General features: G+C 38.2%; 1 protein-coding gene and 1 non-coding gene across 2 annotated transcripts in view; both read left to right on the top strand.

Moving 5' to 3' along the window:
• The window catches only part of Mgat4c (MGAT4 family member C), a gene marked incomplete in the record, with an annotated part of 273,563 nt that overhangs the window by 226,509 nt on the left and 30,062 nt on the right, over window positions 1–16,992 (top strand).
• LOC129691815 (U6 spliceosomal RNA) lies at window positions 8,308–8,414 on the top strand. The gene has a single exon (XR_008722566.1). It is a non-coding gene; the product is annotated as a U6 spliceosomal RNA (small nuclear RNA).

Below are 16,992 nucleotides of genomic sequence, written 5' to 3' on the forward strand. Positions count from 1 at the left end.
CTTGTGGAGTCAGTTTCCTGATGAGTCAGTAATTTTAAATGAGTGCTCCTAGGGTCTGGAGAAATGGCTGAGGTATTAAGAGCAATTATTCCTGCAGAGGACTTGGATTCAGTTCTCAGAACCCATATGGTGGTTCTCAAGTAAACTTCACTCTAGTTCCACGTAATCCATGACCTACTTCTGGCTTCCCTAGGCATCATACTTCATGGGATACACAAACACACATTCAGACCAAATACCCATGCGTAATGAAATAAATAAATAGATAGATAGTTAGATAGATAGATAGATAGATAATAAATTAATAAATAAATAAATAAATACATAAATAAATACATAAATAAATACATAAATAAATGAAGGACTAAGTCTCTCTCTGGAGTCATTTTCTGGCTTTCTGGCTTGATACAAAGGCACTCTTGGACTTGTGATTTTTATTCCCCAGGTGGACCTCAACACAAACATAGTTGGATCTGCTGGTTTACATTGAATTAAATAAATCTGTTTTATATTTTTTAATTAAGTAGGAGGCTGAGTATCTGATTATTTTAACAGAAAATAAAACAATGAAAGTATAGTATAATATTGTAATACCATATAAAATATTTAATGGCTAACCAAAGAGCATGACACATCACTTTAAGATAGCTGTTTTTTGCAACCAAAATTGTTGCTTTGGTGTCCTCAACTAAGAGTATATATACTTCATGGTTATAATGACCCTTAGAATAAACAAAGGCTTGTGCTAAGAAAGGTGTCCATTCCTATTATGACTTTTCTTCTAGCCAGAAATATTTTTTTTTTCAAATTTTGATGATGAAAAGTAGAAATCAGTGGGAAGAACACCATCTTGCAAGGGAAGATTGTGAAGTAAGTATAGCTTTCTTCATTTATTTAAGTTCAGTACTGAAGAAGATTGCCTTGTCTTTCTAATCTTACTCTCACATTTCTTGTTTTTATAGTACATGACAAGGAAACCTGATCCTGTCAGTGCTACTACTTAGGTTTATATTGTAACTTAACATCAGCCACAAAAAAAAAAAAAAAGTCTTGCTAGGCATTGCTATGAACCCTAAGGAATGGTCTAGCTGCCATCATTTTTCACTTCACTGCCACTTGCAGCTAAAAATGAATGGCACTACTTGGGATGACAAGAAGAAAATTCTAAAGGGGAAAAACAATTGCATTTCCTGCTATCAATATCTGAGACTTTTGTACCAAATATAATGATAATCGTGTTTTTTTTTTTTTTTTTTTTTGAAAGCTTTCTGAGGTTTTCTGCTATGTCAGCAACGTTCTTTCTATTCATCAGAAAGTATTGACTGCTGCCCTGAGGGCATGTTCAGCCTTCCACAAAGGAAAGAAGAAAAACAAATTGGGCAAGCATTAAAAAACGCAAACCAAGCAAATCTGATACACGGCGTGGCACATGTCAGAGAGATGAACAGTTAACTGTAACACTTTTTTTTTTTTGCATGTTTTCCTTGATGTAAGGTTAAATGTTATGTATAAATCCTTGCATTTAAAGATGTAATTTACTCCTCTATTCTGTTAATTTCAACACCTACTACACAAAGAGTATGTTACAAGTGGTGCCTTGGGGTAGATAAACGTAACAACATTGAATTATATGGGTAGGAAATTGGTTCTTTTTCCCTACAAAATCCTCATATGGCCATAGCGTATTTTTCACTGGGGAGGAGTCAGAAATATGATTTTTTTTTTTTACTCTGAAGATCTGGAGAATGAATACAGGACTCATTAATACTGAGTAATTTGCATCAGGCAGCCCAAATCTAAAAGCATGAAGGTGTTGTCACCATGCATGCAGTCGTCTGCATTGAAGCAAAGAGCTCTGCAGTGTACAAGCTCATCTGTCAATTCCATCAGGATCAACTCTAATAAATGAGGTTTTTTCTGTATTGATGAAAACCAGCACATAATTTACTAAGCCAGCAGCTTCACACAGGAAAAAATATTTTAACAGTTTTCAAAGAGAGCTTACTTGCTTCCATCAACAGAAATTTGAAGAAAATAGTATTGATTCTTGTACTCAAGTAGCATGAGTATTTCTATATTTATATATGTGAATTAATGAGGGAAAGTAGAATGAATTTTCAAATATCTGTCCTTATTTGTGCTGTCTAGACATTCTGCATTATTTGAAATATTTGAGTTTTGATATTAGAATAATCAAAATACATATTTGGGATTCCTAAGCACAAAGAAATTATCAAATATTGCCATTGGTCTTCTAACTGCCCACAATATCAACATTATTTTTTCCTGATTCATTTCTTAAATATCCTTAAAATTGGGTTTATGGTAGTTATAAAATATTTCAATCACTCCTGTGATAAAAGTAAATATTACCACTATTCTCAATTTGCCCATGAATAATTTATAAATAATGAAAGTTTATGATGCTTTGTGAGTGGTAGATGTAAAACTGATATGTCCATTTGCATGCTTGCATCAAAAAGGCACAGATATCCAATAACATGTCTGAACCCAACAGAAGTCCTTGGTACTGTATGCTATTCATGCTATTATGAAGGGTGTTGCTTCCCTAATTTATTTCTCAGCCCTTTATATTTTATATACAGGAGGGCTAATAATTTTTTTTTAGTTAATTTTATATTCAACAACTTTGTTGAAGGGTTTACCAGCTGTTAGGAGTTCTCTGGTAGAATTTGTGAAGTCACTCAATTTACTGTCCTGTCTTCAGTGAACAATCATACTTTAACTTCATCCTTTCTTATTTGTATCCCCTTTAATCTCTTTTAGTTGTCCGATTGCTCTAGCTATGACTTCAAGTACTATGTTGAAGAGATACAGAAAGAGTGGGTACCTTATTTCAGTGAGAGTGATTGAAGTTTCTCTCCGTTTAGTTTGATGTTGGCTATAGGTTTGCTATCATTGCCTTTACAATGTTTAGGACCTCATGAAACTGAAAAGCTTCTCTAAAGCAAAGGACACTGTCAACGGAACAAAACAACAACCTACAGACTAGAAAAAGATCTTCACTAACCCTACATCAGAGACAAGGGTAATAGCCAGAATATGTTTTTAAAAACTCTAGAAATTAAACACCAACAAACCAAGTAATCCAATTAAAAAGCGGGGTATGGATCTAAACAGAGAGTTTTTAATACAGTTATATCAAATGGTGGAGAAGCACTTAATGAAATGCTCCACTATCAGTGGACTGGGGAAGGGGCATGGGAGGAGATTAGAGAGGAAGGGTGGAATTGGGAGGGGTGAGGGTGCGGCTATAGCTGGGATACAAAGTGAATAAACAGTAATAAATAAAAATTTATATTTAAAAAATTAATTAATTAATGAGAAATGCTCAACATCCTTCATCATCAGTGAAATGGAAATCATAAGTATTCTGAGATTCTATCCCACACCCATCAGGATGGCTAAGATCAAAAACTCTAGTGACTACACATGCTAGAGAAGATGTGGAGAAAGGGGAGTTAGTTTGGCAATGGTTTTTCCTTGTGAGTCTTTGGTTCCCATTTGCAAAGCACTCGGGATTTTGCAAGCAAGCCTGTAGGATAAAGCACTTCCCCATCATGTGGGAATCGAGACAGTCATATATATGAGTTGGTTACACACATTTCCTGAGCAGCCATCTAGAGACTAGTTATGATACCTAAGTATTCTTCACTTCATGCTAAGCAGCAAAATAGCTGAAATTATTTAATTAATTTTTCATTATTTTTATATTAACTACAGTTTAGTCACCTTACATCCCAGCTGTAGCCCCTCCCTCACTCCCTCCCAATCCCACCTTTCTCCCTTATCTTCTCCCATGCCCCTCTCCAAATCCACTGATAAGAGAGGTCCTCCTCTCCTTCCATCTGACTCTAGCTTATCAGGTCTCATCAGGGCTGGCTGCATTGTCTTCCTCTGTGGACTGGCAAGGCTGATTCACCCTCAGGGGGTGGGTGGTCAAAGAGCCAGCCACTGAGTTCATGTCAGAGACAGTCTCTCTTCCCCTCACTAGGGAACCCACTTGGATACTGAGCTGCCATGGGCTGTATCTGAGCAGGGGTTCTAGGATATCCATGAATGGCTTTTGGTTGGATTATCAGTCTCAGAAAAGACCCCTGTGTCCAGATAGTTTGGTTCAGTATGTCAGCAGTCTAAGAGTCTTGGTTGGTAATACTAAAATGTGCTTTCTCCATCTGCATTCTGGTTAAAATTATTTGGTCTCCATAATCAGCAGTGTTCTTAAATAGAATGTGCCAAACTGGAACAACCTTTTCAGTCAACAGGAGAGGCTCAGTCACAGTGCATGGAAATCTACTGGGTCTCCTAGTTCTCTGCATGTCCCTCATAGACATGGCCAAGGCAGACACAGCAGCAAGGACGTTAGGAAAATCCACTGGAAACTGCCCCAGCATCCTCACATTAAACCTTGTTTATGTTACTTCTTATTATAACAAGAAATTGATTCATTTTTATCATCGTTGTCAGTAAATTTAAAATAAGTGTCATTATTAGAACACAGAGCAGTACTTGGCTATTTCCTCAAAGAAAATATTTATTAGAATACAGGATGGGAAAACTGTTGGTTTGACTTCAAAATTTTCTTAGGCCTCTGCTTTCCCAGATACCCAAATTCTTGTCACTCCTCTTCCAGATCTCACATTCTCTTTCAGTATAAGTACAAACAAAAATATAGGTAACTCCGGAACTGAAAAAAATAAGTAGGACCCTTACATCCCTTATTATTCTTCATGCAGAAAATAACTAAAAGGCATAAACTGGGTCTGGTGTTATGTTTTCAATGCACAGATCTTGAGGCCTGGGTGAAGTGAAAAGATGTACCTCTGTGCTAGGCAGGGATGGCTGATTTTTTTTTTTTCCTGCATCTGTTTTCTTATTTTGACTGAGATCATTTGCAGACAGACTTCTTGATTTATTCCTAATGACAAAGCAGAAATAGTCACCAGCAGACAACAGCAGGAATCACCAACTGACAGTTGAGTCTAGAGTGGTCCTTTGGTGTTTGCGATGTGATTTCTAGTTTAGGAGTGGGTATGAAAAGATGATGGTCACCTTCAGAAGATAATTCTTATCATGGCAATATAAATTATAATCATCGCCACACAGTTATTATGTTATTTAATATACAGAAGCTAGAAAGAGTGGAAATGAGTGGGGCTAACGACCAAAAAGAGAAGGGAGAAGTGATGTAATTATATTTCAAATTTTAAAAGAATATTTTAAAATATTGTCAAATATTGTCACTACACTAGGGAAATAATTTAGTAAGACATTGTTACATATGGGGCCAAAATTGCTTAAGACACAAAGGCATTGCTATGACTGATGGTCTTAGGTGTTAGTATCATACATGAAAATTTATGTTATTAATGCATGTTTATTTACAATTAGAGATCAAAACTTTAACACTATGATACTTTGAAGAGTTGGGGCTTAAGTCTGATTAATTTAATGACTGTGCTTTCTTAGTAATCGATTAGGGGTAGATTGTATCATGTTATTTTCCATTTATTCTCAGCCTCTCCATGACTAATCTTATAGTGTTTATAGACTTTAAGTCTGAGTTCAGAGAGCACATAAGGCCACTGAAATATTCTGTTTTGCTCCATAGGAGTCATCTTGCTTTTATATCTCTTTATTTCAGTTCATCTCGTTTCCACCATGACAACCATTAATATCTATTTGGTTATCTATAAATATCTATCAATAAAACTTTTGATAAAAACTAATATCCCACTGAATGTGCTTTTTCTCCTCCTTTAATGAATTATTATTTTTGCTTAGCATCCAATAAGAAAAAGACAAAATAATTACATATCATATATGAAAATATATGTTATAACATATACATATATTCATGTATGCTTTGTTAACCAAAGCACAGAAAAATTTCTAATAGAAATAACTGCTCTGGATTTTATAAATTCTTTTGTTTAAAAGAAAAGGCTGTTTGAATGGTGATAGCTTGAGACAGTGTAAGTTTTTTTTTTTTCTCTGTGTGTGTAGATTCACACACCAATACTTATATTTCTAAGAATCTTTTATTTGTACATTTTTGATGATATGATATTTGGCTATTTTCATCTGTTGTGAGATGACTCTTACAAGATTCTACTTCTAGGATTAATTGTTCTTCAGGGATAAGAACACTTCTCAATATATAATTTGACAGTAATTTGTTCACAATTGTGGCTTTTTTTATTGTAAAGTAAGAATTATATAATTTTCTGCCTGTGTTGCTCATATTTAACTACATTGCAAATCACCTCAGCAAACCTAGTAACTCATCTTCCCTGATTACTATATTTTGTTCATCCAATTGTCATTTCACACTTGTGCACCTGTGCACTTATGTGACTACTACATGCATGTGTGTGCATGTACTTACAAATATATAAATACTTTTGTTTTAAACATTAGCTGTTTATTTCAACTTGTTGATACTGCTCATGTGTCATTCCAATATTTGTATCTAAAATATATTCTATGATTTGAAGATATGAAGTATATTTTCCTATGTGTTTTTTCTAAGATTTTTAATTTACCTAATTTAGGATTGAGAAACTTTAGTCTTTTGGTTTTTTAGTTAGTTTTTCATAATGTTTTTAATTGTGGCATGAATGTCATTTTCTTCTCTTTATTTCTATACATATCATTTTCTTTCAATGTGTATTCTTTTATTCACACCTATTCCCTAATTAGTATAGATGTATACATTTAAAAGGTGTCTTTGGGCTTACAGTTCAGGAGATACAGTTTTGTTTTTTTTTTTTATGGCAGGGAAAGCATGGACACTGAAATGGTTCAGTTGATGTCTATAGAAGCTTATGAAAACAACTATTGTATCTTGTCTGTTCAGGAAGCTCAGTAGGGACCAGGTAATGGTCCTACCCATCTTTAATTGACTTCTACTGTTTCGGACTCACATCAGTACAGCCTGCAAAACTCTGCTTTCAGCTCTTCTACCGCTCATATACAAACATTTCCACACAAACCAGGTGTAACTGATTGTATTTTTCCTTTTTTATAACATACAGCTTTCATAATTCTTATACTATGTTACAAACATCTATATAAAAATTAAATCTATTATTCAATAAAAAAGATCAATGGTAATTTGTTTCTTTCTCAACTTTCCAAACAATGCTTGGGGTTTTGGATAAGAATATATATCTGTAAGAGATGTTTGACTAAAATTGAAAGATAAAGAAATATTTAACAAGCTTGTAATTCTAATAGTTCATTTGTTTACTTACTACTTCATTTATATTGGAAGAGAAATGGTTTGGATTTGATGTCTCAAACAATAAATGAGGGAGGTCAACAAGAAAGCAGCACTTCTCAGTGTAATAAAGGAAAGTTTGACAGCGACTCTACCAGAAAGATGCTCTAGTAAGAAAGAAGTACTAGATTTCTAATCTCCTTAAACAACCAAAACACTAGACCAGCAAATATAGAGCAATGACATTAACATCAGAACACAGTGATGAACTTCCGTAAAAGGAAACAAATATAAAACCCAAGTGTTGTGGGGTTTTTTGTTTGATTTGTTTGTTGGTCTTCTGTTTGTTTGTTTTTTTTCTGACAATGGCTATTTATTCATTTAAATGAAAATTTTATATTTTATATTAATTATAGTTTATTCACTTTGTATCCCAGCTGTAGCCCCCTCCTTCACTCCCTCCCATTCCCACCTTCCCTCCCTCATTTCCTCTCATGCCCCTCCCCAAGTCCACAGATAGGGGAGGTCGTCCTCCCCTTCCATCTGACCCTAGCTTATCAGGTCTTATCAGGACTGGCTGCATTGTCCTCCTCTGTGGCCCGGCAAGGCTGCTCCCCCCCTTGTTGGGGGTAGTCAAAGAGCCAACCAGAGAGTTCATGTCAGAGACAGTCCCTTTTCCCCTTACTAGGGAACCCACTTGGATACTGAGCTGCCATGGGCTATATTTGAGCCAGGTTGACACACAAGGCATATACTCGCTTATAAGTGGATACTAGACTTATAGTATAGGATAAACACACTAAAATTTATACACCTAAAGAAGCTAAGCAGGGAGGATGTCATTGGGTAAGATGATCAACCCTCACTTAGAAAGACAAACAGGGTGGACATTGGAACAAGGAGAAAATAGGATACAGGACCTTAGCCTACCACAGAGGGCCTCTGAAAGACTCTACCCAGCAAGGTATCAAAGCAGATGCTTTGTTTAAGAGACTGTTAAATAAACTTTGGGCAGAATGCAGGGAATCCTATCAAAGAAGGGGAGTTAAAAAGACTTAGAGAGCGTGCTCGGTTCCGCAGCACATATACTAAAATTGGAACGATACAGAGAAGATTAGCATGGCCCCTGTGCAAGGATGACACGCAAATTCGTGAAGCGTTCCATATTTTTACAAACTACAGCTCGGGATCTGGGAATGTGGTCATTCTAGCAGCAAGTTCTATCACCGGCACACACCCCCCCCCCGACCCCCTGGCAGAGAAACACCGGCTCAGGGCTCAGGATCCGACTGAGAAGCCCAAACCCCTGCTGGCACTCCCCTGAGAGCAACTCCATAAACTTGCCCAGCAGAGGGGAAGGTCAGAGGGGAAGGACAGAGAGGCAGCCTGCCAAGGACACAGCACCCTCTCTACAGCGGCCCCTAGCAGAGAAACCCAAGCTCTGGATCTGAGGACACTCAACCCTACACTGTACTCTCTTGGGATCAGCAAACATAGATTCTACTGCTAGGCTGCTTCTGGCAGAGAGATCTAGGCCCGGGATCTGGGATTGAGTACACTCATCCTAACTCTTTCCCGCGCCACCCAGGGACCAGTCAACACAACCCCTCCTGGCAGAGGGAAAGGACAAAGAGGCAGCACACAGGAAAGGTGAACACCGAGTCCTGCGGCCACAGTGTCACAGAGCTGACTGTTAGCCTACCCGTGCACTTCTGCAGCAGGACCAAAACAGAGAGTAGTGAGCAAGGGGAACCCCTGTGCATTCCAACTGGTCCTGCAAGAGAGTGAGTGAGCCTTCTACGGAGAGATTGCCCCAGACCCAGGGCCTCTCTACAGAAGCAACCAGATGAGATCCCTGCTACACACACTCCTAGTGTGGGCATCAGAAGGACGATAGCGACCCCAATATTGAAGCCTCTGAATTGCAGGTCCACCAGGGTAATCCAGGCAAACAATCCCTGAATCTCAGTCAGAACAGCGTAATAGTGGCTTGCAGGCCACTGCAATAGTCAGAGAATCCGCACATTCACACTGCGCCCGCTAAAAGCGCACGCGAATAGCGCCAGCGTCACATTCTTTACTTAGGCAAAACTGAAAACACAGTGCACACTCCCAAAGCAGTGAACCTCTCTCATCTTCCTGAAAAAACAGTCCAGAAAACAGAAAGAGAGGATCATAGCCCAAACTACAATCTCGAGGAACAACCAGTGAGGATTATAAATAATCAGATGGCTAGAGGCAGACGTAAGAACACTCCCAACAAAAATCAGGACACAATGACCTCACCAGCAACCCTACAAAACAATGGACACTTCAATTCACTAGATATACAAGAAAACGACCTCAAAACTATATTTCTCCAGCTATTAGAGGCCCATAGAGATGAAATGAACAAAGCCCTCAGAGAAATAACCAAAGAAATCGAGACTCACCAAGAGGAAACAAATCGTACTCTCAGAGAAATGACCACGAAAATTGAGGCAAACAGAGAAGAAATGCACAAAGCTCTCAAAGAAATGTCCACACAAATGAAGGCAAATAAAGAAGAAATAAACAAAGCTCTCATAGAAATACAGGCAATTATACCCAAAGAAGTAGAGGCACAATTAGTAATACATAGAGAGGAAACGGACAGAAAAATAGAAGCTATCATTGAAAAGCAGGACTCCACATTCAAACAGATGAAGGAAATGGTGCAAGACATGAAAACAGAATTAGGATCAATAAAGAAAACACAAATAGAGAAAAACCAGGAGCTGGAGAACATAGAGAAAAGATCAGGCACTACAAAGGTAAGCATCACCAACAGAATACAAGAGATGGAAGAAAGAATCTCAGGAGCTGAAGATACACTTGCAGAAATTGACACGTCTCTCAAAGAAAAAATAAAATCAGAAAAGTTCCAAACACAAAACATCCAAGAAATCAAGGACACCATCAAAAGACAAAACCTAAGAATAATAGGAGTAGAAGAAAAAGAAGACATCAGGCTCAAAGGTCCGGAAAATATTTTCAAGAAAATTATAGAAGAAAACTTTCCCAACTTAAAGAAGGAGATGGCCATAAACATACAAGAGGCCTACAGAACACCAAGTAGACTAGACCAGAAAAGAAATTCTTCACGTCACATCATAGTCAAAACACTGAACCTACAGAACAAAGAAAAAATTCTAAAAGCAGCAAGGGAAAAAGGCCAAGGAACATATGAAGGTAGACATATCAGAATCACACCAGATTTCTCAACAGAAACTATGAAAGCCAAAAGGGCCTGAACAAAAATCATACAGTCCTTAAGGGACCACAGATTCCAACCCAGACTACTATACCCAGCAAAACTTTCAATCAACATAGACGGAGAATTCAAGATATTCCAAGACAAAACCAAATTTAAACAATATCTACATAGTAACCCAGCTCTACAGAAGTTACTAGAGAAGAAACTCCAAACCAAAGAAAACAACTACATCGAAGGAAACAGAGGAAATAGATAACTACACAACAAAAAACCAAAAGAATACAAGCAATGAAACTCAGTGACACCACCAACCCCACATCTAAAGCAAGTAACAATTGTTGGTCACTAGTTTCTATCAACATCAAGGACTCAACTCCCCAATTAAAAGACACAGACTAACAGAATGGTTTTGGAAACAGGATCCATCATTCTGTTGCATCCAAGAAACACACCTATGCAACAAAGATAAACACTACCTCAGAGTAAAGGGCTGGAAAAATGTCTTTCAAGCAAATGGTTCTAGAAAACAAGCGGGAGTAGCCATCCTAATATCTAATAAAATAGACTTTCAACCCAAGTTAATCAAACAGGATAAGGATGGCCACTATATTCTCATCAAAGGAATCCACCAAGAGGACATCACAATTTTGAATATCTATGCCCCAAATACAAGAGCACCTACATTCATAAATCAAACAAAATTAAAGCTTAAATCACACATTGATCCTAAAACCCTAACAGTGGGAGATTTCAACACTCCACTCTCACTAAGGGACAGATCAACTAGACAGAAAACAAATAGAGAAATAAAAACACTTACAGAGACCCTAAATCAAATGGACCTAATAGACTTCTACAGATCTTTTCATCCAAACTCAAAAGAGTATACCTTCTTTTCAGCACCGCAAGGAACCTTCTCCAAAATAGAACATATAGTTGGTCATAAAGCAAGCCTCAACAGATACAAAAAGATTGAAATAATCCCTTGTATTCTATCTGACCACCATGGACTTAAGCTGGACCTCAACAACAACAGAAATAACAAACAGCCTACACGTACATGGAAATTGAACGTGTTACTCAACGACAGCTGGGTTAAGGAAGAAATAAAGAAAGAAATTAAAGACTTCCTAGAATTCAATGAAAATGAAGGCACAACATACCCAAATTTATGGGACACATTGAAAGCAGTGCTCAGGGGAAAATTTATAGCACTAAGTGCCTGCAAGAAGAAATTCGTAACATCACATACAAACAACTTAATGGCCCAACTGAAAACCCTAGAAAAAAAAGAAGCAGATACACCCAAGAGGAGCAGAAGGCTGGAAATAATCAAACTCAGGGCTGAAATCAATCAATTAGAAACAAATAAAACTATTCAAAGAATCAATGAAACAAAAAGCTGGTTCTTTGAGAAAATCAACAAGATAGACAAACCCTTAGCCAAACTAACTAAAAAGCAGAGAGAATCTATCCAAATCAACAAAATCAGAGATGAAAAGGGTGACATAACTACAGACACAGAGGAAATTCAAACAATCATTAGGTCATACTACAAAAGCCTATATGGCACAAAATTTGAAAATCTAAATGAAATGGACAATTTTCTTAATAGATTCCATCTTCCAACATTAAGTCAAGATCAGGTAAAAAAAAATGAACAGCCCTATATCCCCCAAGGAAATTGAAGCAGTCATTCACAGTCTCCCCTCCACAAAAAGCCCTAGGCCAGGTGGTTTCAGCGCGCAATTCTACCAGACCTTCAAAGAAGTGCTCACACCAATTCTCCTCAAAGTATTCCACAAAATAGAAACAGAAGGTACATTTCCAAACTCACTCTATGAAGCAACAGTCACCCTGATACCTAAACCACACAAAGACCCAACAAAAAAAGTGAACTTCAGACCTATCTCTCTTATGAACATTGACGCAAAAATACTCAATAAAATACTTGCAAACAGAATCCAAGAACACATCAGAGATATCATCCACCACGACCAAGTAGGCTTCATCCCAGTCATGGAAGGGTGGTTCAACATACGGAAATCCATCAATGTAATCCACCACATAAACAAACTGAAGGAGAAAAACCACATGATCATCTCCTTAGATGCTGAAAAAGCATTTGAAAAAGTCCAACACTCATTCATGTTTAAAGTCTTGGAGAGATCAGGAATACAAGGCACATATCTAAACATAGTAAAGGCAATATACAGCAAGCCTATAGCCAACATCAAACTCAATGGAGAGAAACTTAAATCAATCCCACTGAAATCAGGGACAAGACAAGGCTGCCCACTCTCTCCCTACCTCTTCAACATAGTACTTGAAGTCCTAGCCAGAGCAATAAGATAACTAAAGGAGATCAAGGGGATACAAATCGGAAAGGAAGAGGTCAAAGTGTCAGTATTCGCAGATGATATGACTGTTTATATGAGCAACCCCAAAAATTCAACCAGAGAACTCCTTCAGCTGATAAACACCTTCAGCAAAGTGGCAGGATACAAAATCAACTCAAAAAAAATCAGAAGCCCTCCTGTATACCAAAGACAAAAGGGCTGAGAAAGAAATTAGGGAAACAACACCCTTCACAATAGCCACTAATAACATAAAGTATCTTGGGGTGACACTAACCAAGCAAGTGAAAGACATGTTTGAGAAAAACTTCAAGTCTCTGAAGAAAGAAATTGAAGAAGATCTCAGAAGATGGAAAGATCTCCCGTGCTCATGGATTGGTAGGATTAACATTGTGAAAATGGACATCCTGCCAAAAGCAATCTACAGATTCAACGCAATTTCCATCAAAATACCAACTCAATTCTTTACAGACCTTGAAAAAAAGATTCTCATCTTCATATGGAGAAACAAAAAACCCAGAATCTCCAAAACAATCCTGTACAACAACAGATCATCTGGAGGTATCTCTATCCCCGATCTCAAGTTGTACTACAGAGCAATACTAATAAAAACTGCATGGTATTGGCATAAAAACAGAAAGGAGGACCAATGGAACTGCATAGAAGACCCAGAACTAAACCCACACACCTATGAATACTCGATTTTTGACAAAGAAGCCAAAACCATTCAATGGAAAAAAGACAGCATCTTCAATAAATGTTGCTGGTCCAACTGGATGTCCACATGCAAAAAAATGAAAATAGATCTATATTTATCACCCTGCACAAAACTAAAGTCCAAGGGGGTCAAAGACCTCAACATAAAACCAGGTACTCTAAATCTGTTAGAAGAAAAAGTGGGGAACAGCCTAGAACTCATTGGCACAGGAGACAACTTTCTGAACAGAACACCAACAGCACAGGCTCTAAGAGCAACAATCAATAAATGGGACCTCATGAAACTGAAAAGCTTCTGTAAAGCAAAGGACACTGTCATCAAAACAAAACACCTGCATACAGATTGGGAAAGAATCTTCACTAACCCTTTATCTGACAGAGGACTCATATCCAGTATATACAAAGAACTAAAGAACCTGAAAAGCAGCAAACCAAGTAATCCAATTAAAAAATGGGGAACAGAGCTAAACAGAGAATTCTCGACAGAGGAATATTGAATGGCAGAGAAACACTTAAAGAAATGCTCATCCTCATTAACCATCAGGGAAATGCAAATCAAAACGACCCTGAGATATCACCTTATACCCATCAGAATGGCCAAGATGAAAAACTCAAGGGACAACACATGCTGGAGAGGTTGTGGAGAAAGGGGAACCCTCCTCCACTGCTGGTGGGAATGTAAACTGATACAACCACTCTGGAAATCTATCTGGTGCTTTCTAAAACAATTAGGAATAGTGCTTCCTCCAGACCCAGCTATACCACTGCTAGGTATATACCCAAAGTTTGCTCAAGTACACAAAAGGGATATTTGCTCAACCATGTTTATAGCAGCTTTATTTGTAATAGCCAGAACCTGGAAACAACCCAGATGTCCATCAACGGAGGAATGGGTACAGAAATTGTGGTATTTTTACACAATGGAATACTACTCAGCAATCAAAAAGGAGGAAATCATGAAATTTGCAGGCAAATGATGAGATCTAGAAAAGATCATCCTGAGTGAAATATCCCAGAAGGAGAAAGACAAACACGGTATATACTTACTTATATAGACTTATAAGATATGATAAACATAATGAAATCTGCACACCTAAAAGATAATCAAGAGAGTGGACATGGGGTAAGATTATCAATCTTCGTTTAGAAAGACAGATGGGATGCACATTGAACGTATGACAGGAGTCTACTGAGCGCATTTGAAAGACTCTAACTAGCAGTGTTTTCAAAGCAAAGACTCATGACCAAACCTTTGGCAGAGTACAGGGAATCATAAGAAAGAAGTGGAGTTAGTCTGATGAGGAAAGGATAGGAGCTCCACAAGGACCAAAGATATCTGGGCACAGGGTCTTTTCTGAGACTGACATGCAACCAAGGACCATGTATGAATGTAACCTAGAACCTCTGCTCAGATGTAGCCTGTGGTAGCTCAGTAACCAATTGGTTTCCCATAGTGAGGGGAACAAGGACTATTTCTAACAGGAACTCAATGATTGGCTCTTTGGCCTCCCCACCCCCCAAGGGAGGAGCAGTCCTGTTAGGCCACAGAGGAGAGCTTTGCAGCCAGTCCAGAAGATACCTGATAAAACAGGATCAGATGAATTAGGAGGAGGTCCCCCCTATTAGTGGACTTGGCAAGGGGCACGGTGGAGATGAGGAAGGGAGGGAGGGAGGGACTGGGAGGGAATGAGGGATTGGGACAAGGCTGGGATACAGAGTTAATAAAATGTAACTGATAAGAAAAAAATAAAATTCAAAAAAAAAAAAAAGACTTAGAGAGGTCAGGAGCTCCACAAGGAGAGCAACAGAACCAAAGGATCTGAGAACAAGGGTGTTTTCTGAGACTGATTCTCCATCCAAGGACCATTCATAGATATATCCTGGAACCCCTGCTCAGAATTGTTGATTTCTTGAGTTGACAAGGGGGAGAGAATTTACAAGCAGATGCAAGAGAAAGAAATGCCACATGGAGAATATAACTACCAAGAGAGACACACAGAAATAAAGTTTCAAAAGTCTACAAAGGGATTTCTTCTAGCTTTTTTTTTTTTTTTCCCAATCAGCTAAACTGTGTGTTTTAATTAAATAGTTAAGACCATTTACATTGTGGGTTATTACTGAAAGGTGGTTGAATGATTCTTCACATTTAACTGGATGCTTTTCTTTTTTTAATTTATTTTTATATTAATCACAGGTTATTTACTTTGTATCCCAGCCGTAGCCTCCTCCCTCCTTCCCTCCCAATCCCACTCTCCCTCCCTCATATTCTCCCTGCCCCTTTCCAAGTCCACTAATCGGGGAGGACCTCCTCCCCTTCCATCTGACCCTAGCTTATCAAATCTCTTCAGGCCTGGCTATAATGTCTTCTTCTGTGGCCTAGCAAGGCTGCTCCTCCCTTGGCGGGGGATGGGGGGTGTCGAAAAGCTCACCATTGAGTTCATGTCAAGAATAGTCCCTGTTCCCCTTATTAGAGAACACATTTGGACACTGAGCTACCATGGGCTATATCCAAGCAGGAGTTCTAGGTTATATCCATACATGGTCCTTTGTTGGAGAAACAGTCTCATGAAAGACCCCTGTGCCCAGATATATTTGGTCCTTGTGGTGCTCCTGTCCTCTCCAGGTCTTACTAATTCCCCCTTCTTTCATATGATTCCCTGAACTCTGTCAAAGGTTTGGTTATGAGTCTTAATATCTGCTTTGATACTGCTAGGTAGAGTCTTTCAGAGGCCCTGTGCTGTAGGCTCCTGTCCTGTTACTTGTTTTCTCCTATATCCAATGTCCATCCCATTTGTTTTTTTCTAAGTGGGGATTGGTCATCTTAACCTGAGTCCTCTTTCTTGTTTATCTTCTTTAGGTGTATAGATTTCAGTATATTTATCCTATCTTATAAGTCTATATAAGTGAGTATATACCATGTGTGTCTTTCTGCTTTTGGGATACCTCACTCAGGATGATCGATTCTAGTTCCCACCATTTGCCTGCAAATTTCATGATTTCTTCCTTTTTTATTGCTGAGTAGTATTTCATTGTGTAAAAGTGCCACAATTTCTGTATCCATTCCTCTACTGAGGGTCATCTGGGTTGTTTTCAGGTTGGCTATTACGAATAAATCTGTTATAAACATGGTTGAACAAATGTCCTTGTTGTGTACTTGAGCATCTTTTGGATATATGCCTAGGAGTATAGCTGGATCTTAAGGAATCACTATTCCTAATTGTCTGAGAAAGTGCCAGATTGATTTCCAAAGTGGTTGTACAAGTTTGCATTCCCACCAGCAATGGAGGAGGGTTCCCCTTTCTCCACATTCTCTCCAGCATGTGTTGTCACTTGAGGTTTTTATCTTAGCCATTCTGATGGGTGTAAGGTGAAAGCTCAGGGTTGTTTTGATTTGCATCTCCCTGATGGCTAAGGATATTGCTAGCTCTTTTTTTTTTTTT

This window comes from Psammomys obesus, unplaced genomic scaffold (assembly GCF_907164565.1).
Source record: "Psammomys obesus unplaced genomic scaffold, mPsaObe1.curated_primary_1811, whole genome shotgun sequence".
Classification (NCBI taxonomy): Eukaryota; Metazoa; Chordata; class Mammalia; order Rodentia; family Muridae; genus Psammomys; species Psammomys obesus.